Source organism: Suricata suricatta, chromosome 8 (genome assembly GCF_006229205.1).
Source record: "Suricata suricatta isolate VVHF042 chromosome 8, meerkat_22Aug2017_6uvM2_HiC, whole genome shotgun sequence".
NCBI classification, from domain to species: Eukaryota; Metazoa; Chordata; class Mammalia; order Carnivora; family Herpestidae; genus Suricata; species Suricata suricatta.
In genome coordinates, this window is record NC_043707.1 from 132,006,804 (window position 1) to 132,019,514 (window position 12,711).

Genomic DNA, 12,711 nt, shown 5'->3' on the forward strand with positions numbered 1-12,711 from the left:
ATTTAGGCTCTTTCCATGTTTTGGCTATTGTTGACTTTGCTGCTATGAACATTGGGGTACATGTGCCCCTATGCCTCAGCATTTCTGTATCTCTTGGGTAAATTCCTAGCAGGGCTATTGCTGGGTCATAGGGGAGTTCTATGGACTGTTGACAATTATTATATTCTTGGCATTATGACCAAGAAGCCAATAAGCCACTTAGAGCAGAACAAGTTCTGTGACTTGAGACTGATGTGTGCAGAGTGGTTTGGCCTGAGAGTCCCCGTGTCTTCCCAAGGGGAAAGTTTCCTTAAGTCTCAGCAACTGGGACATTCACTGGACCAAACACATGAACCAGAGGGAATCCATCCCATCGGTACATGGCACTGGCCCTCTTCCGGTGCCAGCTAACCCACAGAAGGCTGGGCCCATGGTGGTCTATAATGAGCAAAGTGGAAGACGAGAGCCACCCCCAAGGGCATTGGCATCAAGACTCGAGAGGGGCTCTACCATTTGGTCCAAGGCTGTCAGAATGAAAGACAACATGGTGGCATGTCCACACCTGCTGGCTACATGCCCCTACCGGCCCTTTGGTGTCTCATAACAGCAGGGGGAGTAATTACTGACATGATTGGCTTAAATCTCTGCTCCGCCTCCAGCCTCACAGACTCCAAGGTGGGCAGGACACCCAAGCCCTGGGCATCAGTGGCGGGTCAATCTGAGCTTCTGGGCTGACCGTGTGACTTGATAAAAGTCTGGGGACAGGGAAGAAATGCTTCCCCCCTGGCCAGTCAGGAAGGGTCTGCCTATTCCCTGAAAGCCCACAGGTAACTACCTTCCTCCTTATTGCAAAAACCCAAATGCTCAGCCTTGCAGGAAAGAATTTTTTTAATGTTTATTTAGAGAGAGAGAGAGAGAGAGAAAGCAGGGGAGGGGCAGATAGAGAAGAAGACAGAGAATCCCAAGCAGGCTCCGCACTGTCAGTGCAGAGCCTGATTCGGGGCTTGAACTCACCAACTATGAGACCATGACCTGAGCCAAAATCAAGAGTTGGACACTTAACCGACTGAGCCACCCAGGTGCTCTGAAAGAAGTTTCTTAAAGGGGCAGAAGCTGAATATCTTCCATGGGTGACTGATCTTCCCTAGTGTTTGTCTGGAGAAAAGTCAGAGAATCCCGATTCTGACAGAGGGTTTGGACACTGACACACTCTCCAGGCTACCCAGCCATGGCACCTCTCTGGTTATCCCGGCAAATATGAGACCCGCTATCCTCACGACGACCTGGTAAGAGAAGTCAAGAAACCAATCTGTCGCGTTTTCTCAAAGACCTCGGCAGTTCTGGGTCCAATTCCAGGGCAGATGTTTAACCACAAGTAACCTAATTCCACTAAACATTTCCAATTCAATCCCTAGTTACATTGCGATCCACTGTGATCTTTTTGTTCCCTCTTGCACTTGGTCTTCCTGTCTGTAAAATGGGAGGACTGGGCTGGGTGAACTCTAAGATCTCCTCCCACTCCAACATCTTCATGAATGTTCTGTTTCTAAGAAAGGATCACCATCTGTAGTCAGCGTGTAAGGCCAAAAAAAAAAAAAATTACCCTTATAAATTGCTTACACTGCCCATACAGTATGCTGGCTCGGGGTTTTGTTTAGACAGTCCTGTGCGTCATGTTTCATGTACTCCAAAGTGTGAGACTCACTGAGCAAGAGAAAGAAAGGAACCAAAGGGAAGCCTGTAGGCTGGCATCGGAGCCCTTAAACCATCCTGCCATTAACACAACTACTAGACCCCAGACAGTGAAAAGTGGGGGGATGGGGGCAGGGTTTCAGCAACATACTGCTGCTTGACTGTGGGGTCTGACTCATTCTGTACTAAAAACTCACACCTGGGGGCTCAGTCAGTTGAAAGTCCAACTCTTGATTTCTATTTGGATCATGATCCTGGGGTCATGGGATTGAGCCCCGCCCGCGTTGGGCTCCATGCTGAGCGTGGAGCCTACTTAGGATTCTCTCTACCTCTGCCCCTCCATCTTGCTCATGCTTTCTCTCTCTAAAATAAAAAAAAAATTAGGGGCATCTGGGTGGCTCAGTTGATTGAGCATCCGACTTCAGCTCAGGTCATAATCTCATGGTTTGTGAGTTTGAGCCCCGCATCAGGCTCTGTGCTGACAGCCCAGAGCCTGGAGCCTGCTTCAGGTTCTGTGTCTCCCTCTCTCTCTCTGTCCCTACCCTCCTTGTGTGGTTACTCGTTCCCTCTCTCTCTCTCAAAAATAAATAAAACATAAAAAATAAATAAAATTATAAAACTTAAAAAAAAATTTTAAACCCACAGGGCCTTAACTGATGTTACTGATTCATTTCTGGCTGAAGGATTAAATAAGATTTTATGTGTAAAGAAGCATCTCGCTCAGCACCTGGAAAGTAGGCAACACATGCTAATTTTGAATACAAAGTCTTCCTTGCAAACTGCGTTTTCACATTGTGACCCCAGCACACAGCTGTCCCACATGTGCCCTGGTCCCACGTCTCCTGGCCCCTGGGGTGAGTTTCTGAAGTCAGCAGAGGAGGGAGCAATACAATCCCATGCTGAGCTCACATGTGGGAAACCTCTGTGTAAACTGGAAAACAGTACACATCAGTGACCAAGGGGTCTGAGCTGGGCCTTCGTGCTGCACTGGTTGCTAATTAGCTAATGTTTGTGTGCTCACCATGTTGGGGGAGGAAAGAAAAGATCAGAGGCTAAGTGACTTGGTCAAGGTCAGTCTGAGGTTATGCTCAAGGTTACAGTGGAGGAACTGGGATTCAGTTGGGTCAAGTTGTTCTGAATTAGAGACCCATCTTCCTTCTCTACCTCCACCCTGCCACCCGGATTGAGACCTCCTGAGTCCACACAAAACTGCTAATTGTGTCCCCCAGATTCATACACCAAAGCCTAACCCCCAATGTGTGGGTATTTGGAGTGGGGCTGTTGGGAGGTAATTAGGGTTAGACATGTCACAAAGTTCTGTGATGGGATTAGTGGCTTATAAGGAGGGAGGGAGGGAAGGAAAGAGAGAGACAGAAAGAGACAGAGACAGAGAGAGAGCACTTGATCTCTCTTCTGCCCAAGGAAACAGGGAAAAGACAGCAATCTACAACTCCATGAAGACCATTCTCACCAGAAACTGAATCAGTGGGAACCTTGACCTTAGATGTCCAGCCTGTAAGACTGTGAGAAATAAACATCAGTGTTTAAGCTCCCCATCCCCACCTGTGCTATTTGTTACAGCAGCCTGAGCTCAGACAGACATCAGCAGAAGCCCGCTAAGGACGTAGGGTGCGTAGGGTGCACACACAACACATGTGGATTCCAGACTCGGCACCTTCAAACACCGAGCAACCTGACTTACCCTTCCTGGTTCCTAGTTTCATCATCAACTCATGGGACAGATCGCACCTGCCTCATGGAATCATACTGGGTACAAAGCTAGACATGCTCAGCGTTTTCCAGCACATAGTAAGCTCTCCATAAGAGTTAGATTAAAATCTACGTGGATGTGTGTCTAAACTGACACCATGTCATTGCTTTTAGGGGTGAGGGTATTGAAAGTTACTACTTTTAGGGGTGAGGGTATTGAAAGTGACAACCGATATCTGAAAAGATAAATCCATCAGCCCATTATCATCATTAATGGAAAACCAGAGAATGCTGGAGGGAAGGAAAGACCTTCAAAGACAGGGCAGGCCCCAGTGTGATGGTGGAAGATGGGGTGGGGGTGTGGGGGCATGATCTGGACACCTGGGATGAGGGGTTCCAGACAGCTCTGGGCTATAGAGGAGAAAGTGGCATCAAACCCCAAAGCCGCCTCCTTCCTAAATCTGGACCCCCAACCATGTCCTGCTCCCCTGGGGTTAGAAGGCAGCCACGGGGAGGGCCAGCATCCTGCTCCAGAAGGGTGACCTACTGTGTCCAAGCAGCTGAACCATGGTAACTTAAGACCCCTCTTTTGCTGTCTCCATGGCCTGCATGTGACCCAGCTGCCTTGGCTCCGAGGGACCTAAGGAGCCCAGGTTCAGGGCACTGTCTGCATCACTGCAGCCCAGGGTATGGGGTTTCTGAGGGGTGACCACACTGTGGGGAGACTCTGCTCGGTGCCCTTCCTCCCCACACCATGCCAGGGGGCCCCAGAGGACTCGCTGAGCTATGATGAGAGAGGACCTTCCCCGGGACATTCCCTGCTGGATTCAGGGCCTCAGAAGACATGAGTCCCCAGCAAATAGATATCCCCATTGTCTTCCTTGTTCTGCTGCTGTTAGAGAGTTTCCACGGTGCAAAGCCCTTTTCACAAATTATTGTACTGGGGTACTGGGTTTTCACCAAACTCTCACGGAACAGAAGATGAAGAGGAACCCAAGGGTGAGAAAGGCTCAGTGGTTGCCCAAGGTCACAGGGCTGTCCGCACAGAGCTCAGACGGCTCCTCCAGCACCATGGTCAGCAGCCCCGCCTCCGCAGCCAGACTGCCTGCGTCCTCGTCCCAGACCTTTCATCCATGAGCTGTGCAATTTCAGGAAAGTGACTTACTCTCTCTCAGCTTCGATTCCCTTATCTGTAAAACGGGGGAAATCAGTGTAAACATGGAAAGATCTTGGAGAAATGCCAAGCACAGGGTAAGCATTTAATAAACGGCACCGACGGTCACCCTCATTTGTCTGACCTCACCGTCCTGGCTAATTGTGTGTCTGCATTTTTGTGCGAATATTCTTTATGCCTCACTATCTGTATGCGTGCAGAATTTGAAAAGCTCAGCTAGGAATGTAATATAATATCTTCTCTTCCCTCCCATTATTCCTAAGCTGTCACAATGTTGACAGGGCATTTGCTGCTGCACATCTGCATTCCCTGCCAGCCCCCACTCCTCAGAAGACAGTAAATACATTGCTTTTATGCCAAACAGCTAAGGACCAAGCAACTCCACAGCTATGGTATTTCTGAGCCAGCCCTGAAATTGCATAGGGGTCCCTGATGCTGAGGATAGGAGGGCATGAAGGAGGGAGCCTCTCCTCAGAGATAAATCTTTTTATTTAACATTTTAAAATTTATTTTGAGAGAGAGAGAGCACGTGTGCACATATAAGCAGGAGAGGGGCAGAGAGAGAGAGAGGAAGAGAGAGAATCCCAAGCAGGCTCTAAGCTATTAGCACAGAGCCTAATGAGGGGCTTGATCCCACAAACCGTGAGATCATACCCTGAGCCAAAATCAAGAGCTGGATGCTCAACTGACTTAGGCACCCAGGCACCCCTCCCAGAGACAAATCTACATGTAGGAATAAAGCATCAGACTTTAGGGAGAGGGTGCACATTGAGAAAGTGGAGAAGCTTCTGTGAAGGTCTGTTGGCCCCAACACTGCACTGGACACTTTTCATGCATTATCTCATTTACTGCTTTTTATAAATAAAGTTTTATTGGAACTCGGCCACTCTGATTCTTTTACTATTGTCTGTGAGAGCTTTAGTGAAAAAGTTCTCATTATCATCCTCCCTTTTTACAGATGTGGAAACTGAGGCTCAGAGAAGTCACCTGTGCATGGTTATATAGCTAATGAAAGGCGGAGCTAGCTCCCCGAAGGGGAGTTTGTCAGACCTTCTTGCTAGGCAGCAAACCCCTTTCCCCCATCGAGATACTATTCAGGGTTCTATGGTGTATTCACTGTATGTTGCTATGCAACCAATTACCCTGACCTTAACAGCTTAAGGCACCACCCATTTATTCTCTCCTGGTTTCTGTAGGTCAGAAATCAGGTGGATGTGGATGAGGCCTTTCTTCATGGTCCCTTAAAGCCGAAATCCTGTGTGTGGCTCGGCTAGGCCATTATTAGGAGGGTCCAGGCGAGAATATGCTTCTAGGCTCATTCAGGTTGTTGCAGAGACTCATAGAAGGGGAGGGGGTTTATAAAAGTGAGAGTCACTGGGAATCACTCTGCCTGTGAGCAGCCAAAGCTCAGGAAGGAACTCAGGAGTTCGGATGTCTTGTCCTCCAGCTCAGACACATGGGCTACGCTCTGGGATGATGGGAGCAGGAAGCATTTCTACAACCCTGGCTACACATCCACTCCATTTATGGAGCCCTGATCTCAAAACCAAGAGTGCAATTCAGTGTCCCCATGACACATACTTCATGGAGCCAGTTCTAAGTTGCTGAGCTAGGGAGATGTGTAGGAAGGAGAGCGCTACAGAAAACCACAGGCCTCCTATTTTTTCCCTTCCTCCCTTCTTCCTCCCCCTCCTTCCTTCCTGTTTATTCTTACTGGAGACCTGCTATGTGCCAGGCAATGGACTAGGTCATGGTGATAGCAGCTAACAAGTCCAGCAAAATAAGGTGACCACATGAACTATATGATCTTGAGCAATGGTCAGCAAAGTTTTCAGTAAAGGGCCAGATAGTAAATACTGCCAGCTTTATAGTCCTCTACAGCATCTACTCAACTCTGCCATTGAGGCAGGAAAGCAACCACAGTCAATAGGAAAAGAATCGGAGTGGCCATGTTCCAGTAAAACTTTATTTATAAAAACAAATGGCGGACCACGTAGGGTCTGCAGAATATATCCACTTTCCCTTGGTCTATTAGGGCAAGACTGAGAACCTACAGGCAAATGAATAAATGAAATCATTACAAACTGCTGTTAAGTCCCTTGAAGGAAACACAAAGGATGCAGTGGTGGAGAATAAATTGGAGGAGGAAGTCATTTCTGTAGTCAGGGTGGTCAGGGAAGACATTGCCAAAGAAGTGACACTGAAAAAGAGGCCTAAAAAAGAGACAAGAAAGAAGTGGGTGACAAAGGAAACAGTTCTGGGTAGGAAGACCAGCTGGTGCAAAAGCCCTGAGGCAAGAAGGAAATTGAGCTGTCCCAGCACAGAGAAGAAACCAGCCATGAGTAGAGCTTCTGCCATGGAGGGCTGCACCAGCAGTGACAGGTCTGATGTGCATCCTAAAACCCAGCTGAAGGGGGCACCTGGGTGGCTCAGCTGGTTAAGCATCCAACTCTTGATTTAGGCTCAGATCAGGATTTTGTGGTTCAGGAGTTCAAGCCCTGCATTGAACTGTGTGCTGACAGCATGGAGCCTAACTGGGGTTCTGTCTCCCTCTCTCTCTGCCCTTTCCCCACTTGCTATCTATCTCTCTCAAAAAAAATATATAAAAATAAATTTAAAAAAGAATAAAGCCCAGCTCAGGAAAGGACAGTAACTGTCCCAGGCATAGTTCACCTGAGTTGAAATGACTTCTCCAAAAAGTGTGAAAGAGCTAAAATTAAGCACATAAGGCTTCAGACAGTCCTTAGAATAAATGGTCACTTGCTTCTAAGAAAAAGGCAAAACATGAAATTGGAGGGGGTGCGGCTGGGGGTGAGGAAGAACACTGCAGTGCTGTCACTGTCATACGCAAAGAACTCAGCTGCAAGCCCCTTGCTGGTGACAACCGCCCCTCTCCTCTGCCCTGGCCACACGCTTCCCAGAGAACCACTTGCCATGCCCAGACCAAAGCAAGATGGCAGCTCATTAAAGCTGAGCTGAACGCCTTCCCCCATGAGTCACAAGCCCCTTCATGGCTACATGTCCTATGAGAAAGGAAGGAAGGAAGGAAGGAAGGAAGGAAGGAAGGAAGGACGGACGGGAGGGAGGAAGGAAAGAAGGAAGGAAGGAAGGAAAGAAAACAGGAAGGGAGGGAGTGAGGGAGAAAAGAAGGAAGGAAGAAAGGAAAGAAGGAAGGGAGGAAGGAAAGAAATAGGAAAAGAAAGAACAGAACCAAAAATAAGTAAATAAAGTGATCTGGAAGCTCAGAGCCATCACGACACGGATTTCTGCCTTAACGACTCCCATGGAAAATCTTCAGAGCTGCGCGGGGACATGGCGGTTACCTGGGCCCTGGCCCATGAAAGTAGTGTTTTCTCAGGCACGCACCTCAGGTCTCCTCCTGGGCAGGTGCAACGCTGAAGGCCCAGCGAGTCACTGGGCTTGTGTCCTCTGAGCAGCGTGGGCCTCACAGAGCCACGGAGCCCCCGCGTAGCCAGCGGTCCTTCACCAATGCCTACTGCGCAACCCCCTCGTTCACTGTCTACAGGAGATATAGGGGCTCGTGAACATCCTCGGAGCTCAGGGAGCCCTCCGTCGCTTCTTGATCGATCCCGCAGCCCCAGCAGCGTCCCAGGTGCAGTAAGTGAACACGCCGTGCTTAATGAATGGCGCGGATCACAGAGCAGGAGCTGGCTCAGAGCCCTTGCTATACGCTCACTGAGAACAGCGGGAATGCCGACCAACCCACCATCCCAGACTGTGGAGATCCCATCTGCAGCAGATCCAGGAGTAACTGCAAAGAAATAAACAATGCCCCCGGGTGTGTGGAGAATTCTCTACAGATGGGAGGCAGAAAGTGAAGGTTGACTTAAAGATTCTAGAACGTGGCTCGAAAGGAAGAAATACCTGGAGGAGGGGAAACGAGGTGTTGCTTTGAGCTACTAGGATAAAGTCTTTGGCCTTCAAACCCAAGGTGGCGGTGAGTGACAAGCAAGTCTTTGCCTTCTTTGTGTGGCCTCCGGCGACTCCATTTAGGCGACATGGATACTCAATGCACTGCTGTCAAGAACGTTCTACCAGGTGCAGGGCTAGGAGCTGAGATGCAGTAAAGAATGTGGTGCCTTGGAAAAGGCAGAGAGAAAAAAGCCCAAGGCTAACAGGGAGGCAGAGACACAGGGGAGCCACCAGGGCCCAGGGCAGCTGTATCCGCATTGCATGGGAGGGGGTGGGTCTTCCACGATCCAAGTAAAGTCTATGCCCCTAAAAGTTGAGCCATGAAACCTTGGAATTGAGACAGATGACAAGGTCCAGTGACCCGAGGGAGACTGAGGCGTGCACATGGCCCCTGCCTCGACCAGGCACAATGGCCTTCAACACGCCTCCATATGTTCCAGTGTCCGAACCTGGACACTCCGGAGCCTGCCTCCTAGAGAAGGGAATCAGGACAACGGTAAAGAACGAGCTGGCTTTTTACTGCAAAGAGGACAAAAGAGGAATCTCGCTGGCCTGACGGAAGCAGGTGTACACAGGGCGGTCAGAACGGGCCGTGGGTCACAAGCCTGTGGTCAGACGAGGCTGAGCTCTACGCCTGGAGGGACTCAGGCTCAGGGATTTGGGCCAGAGCTCTGGAAGCAGCTCCCAGTATACCTGCTCTGTGGTGGCGGACAGGGCTGTGATGCTCATGGAAGCTCTTGTTTCACATGCCCCTGTTGGGCAAACACAACCCTGCCCCCACCAAAGGGACAAGGCTGAGAGAGACACGGCCCCCTTCATGTGACTAAGAAGGAACCACATCCTTTAGGTGCAGACTCTGCCCAGAACCCCCACCCCCACCCTCACCCCCGGTTTGGTGGGCAAGGCAGGTGAGCACGTTCGCCCTTGACCAGGTACCCTGATGCACGAGCTGGAGCCGCAGCTGCTGTTTCTCTGGTCCAACCCCCTGCGTCTTCAGCATTGCGCCTGACAGAGTACATCCCTCACCCAAGGTCAGTTGTGTACATGGAATCAGATGAATGCTTTGCCTTCCCTGGCAGCCCTGGTGTCCTTCGAATAAAGGCAAAAACCAACGGGGGTCGCTTTAACCCCACGCCCTCTGGGATGCTCTCTAGAGCAACTCTGTGGGCAGAAATAGAATGGGAGTCATGGGTGCAAGTTACATTTTCTAGCAGTCTCCCTACAAAAGGAAAGGAAAGGAAAAGCAGGTGAAATTAATTGTAATCATATATTAAACCAACATATCCAAAATGTTATCATTATAGTTTTGACATGTAGTTAATAGAGAGAGACATTAGTAAGGTAATACACATTGTTTCCACACTGAGTCTTTGAAATTCAAAGTGTGTTGTAAAAATCACAGCTGGACCAGCCACAGTCCCGTGCTCAGTGGCCACAGGTGGCTCAGGGCTCCCATATTGAAGATGACACAGCAGAGCCTACGATGTCAAAGGAAAAACAATTCTGGAAACCTAGGAAAAAATCATTCTGGAGCACCTGGGTGGCTCAGTCAGTTAAGTGTCCAACTTCAGCTCAGGCCATGATCTCATGATTCATGGGTTTGAGCCCCACATCAGGCTCTGTGCTGACAACTTGGAGCCTGGAGAACCTGCTTCAGATTCTGTGTCTCCCTCTCTTTCTGTCCCTCCCCTGCTCACACTCTGTCTCTCAAAAATAAGTAAACATTGAAAACATTTTTTAAAAATCATTCAAAATCATGCAAATGAAAGCCGGTAAGAGAAATAGATAAACATACAATCTAGGTCAACAAAATTAAAAAAAAAAACACTATTCCTATCACTGGAGCATCTTGCTCCTAACACTGCTGTGAAGTGTGTGTGTCACACTTGTACACACTCGGGAGAGGGCCTGGTATCAACCAGCCAGATGCAACTAGAGTCTACATTCTTCTTAATTTTTTTTTGACATTTTTACTTATTTATTTATTTATTTTTGAGAGATAGGGAGAGACAGCGTGCGAGCGGGGGAGGGGCAGAAAGAGAAAGAGGGAGACACAGAATCCGAAGCAGGCTCCAGGTTCCCAGCTGTCAGCCCAGAGCCTGATGCAAAGCCTTTAACCCACAAACCGTGAGATCACGACCTGAGCCGAAGTCAGATGCTTAACTGACTGAGCCACCCAGGGACCCCAAAGTTTATTTTGAAAGAGTGAGACAGAATGAGTGGGGGAGGGGTAGAGAGAGAAGGAAGAGAGAATCCCAAACAGGCCCCATGCTATCAGCACAGAGCCCCACAGTGGGGCTCGAACTCACAAACCATGAGATCACGACCTGAGCCGAAGTCAGATGCTTAACCGACTGAGCCACCCAGGCGCCCCTAGAATCTAAATTCTTACACAGAATTGCATTAGATGTGCGATGAGGATGGGTGTTAATATATCCCGTGTGATGCAGGACGCAGCCTCCAAAGCCATGCGTTCCTAAGGGTTAGAAAGGTATTAAGCATTCCTCAAAGCTGCAGGCCTGGACTTTGCAGGTGAAAAGAAATGGAATATCTGGCTGAAGCAGCGAGAGGAGGGCCACGGAGCTAGACAAAAACCATCCTGCTGACTACATCCATTTTTCAAAAAATAGCAAATTTGCACAGCACTACTGATGCAATGAATAAGATTTGCTTTTTTCCTGCCCGTCAAGCCACTTATTAATCATAACATATTATTGCTCTGCTAGTTCAATGTGTGCAGTGAAACACCAGGATCCAGCTGAGAACAGAAGTGAAGAGAACAAAATTGGGCGGCAAGAAAAGAGCAGAATCAACATAGGCTAAAGTGGAAGAGGGGGGAAATCCTCCACCCTCGTGGAACAGATTTTCACGGCTATCAGAAACATAAAGGGGCGACTTGAGTCAGATTGTAGTGCGGCTACTACTTCATGCCTCACTCTTTTTTGATGAGGACTGGCATTTGGGGGAGAGGGCCCTGGAGGTGACAAGTTGAGGCTGAACGGAGTGGCGACTCCAGGCTTGGCCAACACCTTTCCGAGGCAGCTGCAGACTGGAGTCCTTACGTCAGGTTCATGCTGGGCTGTGCAGGTAAGAAACCGCATTCATATGCCGAGAAGAAATGGAGGGGAAATACCAGAGCGTGGAGAAAGGAAGATAAGCCTCAAAAGCGCTCTTGACACAGCACAGAGGACATTAAGGATCGCAGCCGAGAATAAATGATGAGAAAGAAGTGAGGGCATGAGGCCTGGCGGGCACCTACCGGAACTTCAAAACAAGCTAGAAAAACTGAAGGGGTAAAAAGATTTAAACACACACACACCCCCCCCCCACACACACACACACATGCACACACACACACCCTCAGATATACATCAGAGTCCCGAAGTGAATCTATACTTGGCTGTGGTCAAAAGGAACTTCAAAGAAGGGTGGGTTTTCAGAGCATCGTAAGGGTTTGAAATGGGCAAAGGGATGATCGCCGCCACGAAAGGCCACCAGCCTCTGCGGGTCCCTTTGTCCATCCTGTGAGTTCTTCCCTGCACAGAATGGACTGGGGACACCCGGCCATGTCTCATGACCTCACTCTGGATGTAAGGCTGTCCTCCGGCCCAATGCACTTTGAGTTTAACCAAAAAAAATATTTTAATGTTTATTCTTTTTGGAGAGAGAGAGACAGTGTGTGAGCGGAGGAGGGGCAGAGAAAGAGGGAGACACAGAATCCGAAGCAGGCTCAGGCTCTGAGCTGTCAGCACAGAGCCTGACGCGGGGCTTGAAGTCATGAACGGCAACCTGAGCAGAGGCCGGATGCTTAACCGCCTGAGCCGCCTAGGCGCCCCGGGTCTACCGTACTTTCAGACCACCAGTTGGGGATGTTGGGTACCCAGCTCCCAAGAGCTGTGTGTGTGGCAGCCTTTGTCAGCCATGGGGCCTCTTCCCTACCAGCCACCAGGACTTTGGTCCTTAACTCAAAAGGCCAAGAAGGATTCACAGTCCCAGGCATGGCCAAACTGCATTCGTAGTGCAGTCTGGGCGCTCCTGGTCCTGGCTGTGAAACGCTCACACACGATTTTTTGCAGCATCTTAAAACCCTACGGCGTACGCGCGCACAACCAACCATGCCTGATGGCATCGGAAATATGTTGGGGTTGGCGCACGCGGAGCTGTGTGTTCTCCTTCCTGCCAAAGATGGGAGATGATTGACTGAATGGGAACAGGAAATCAGC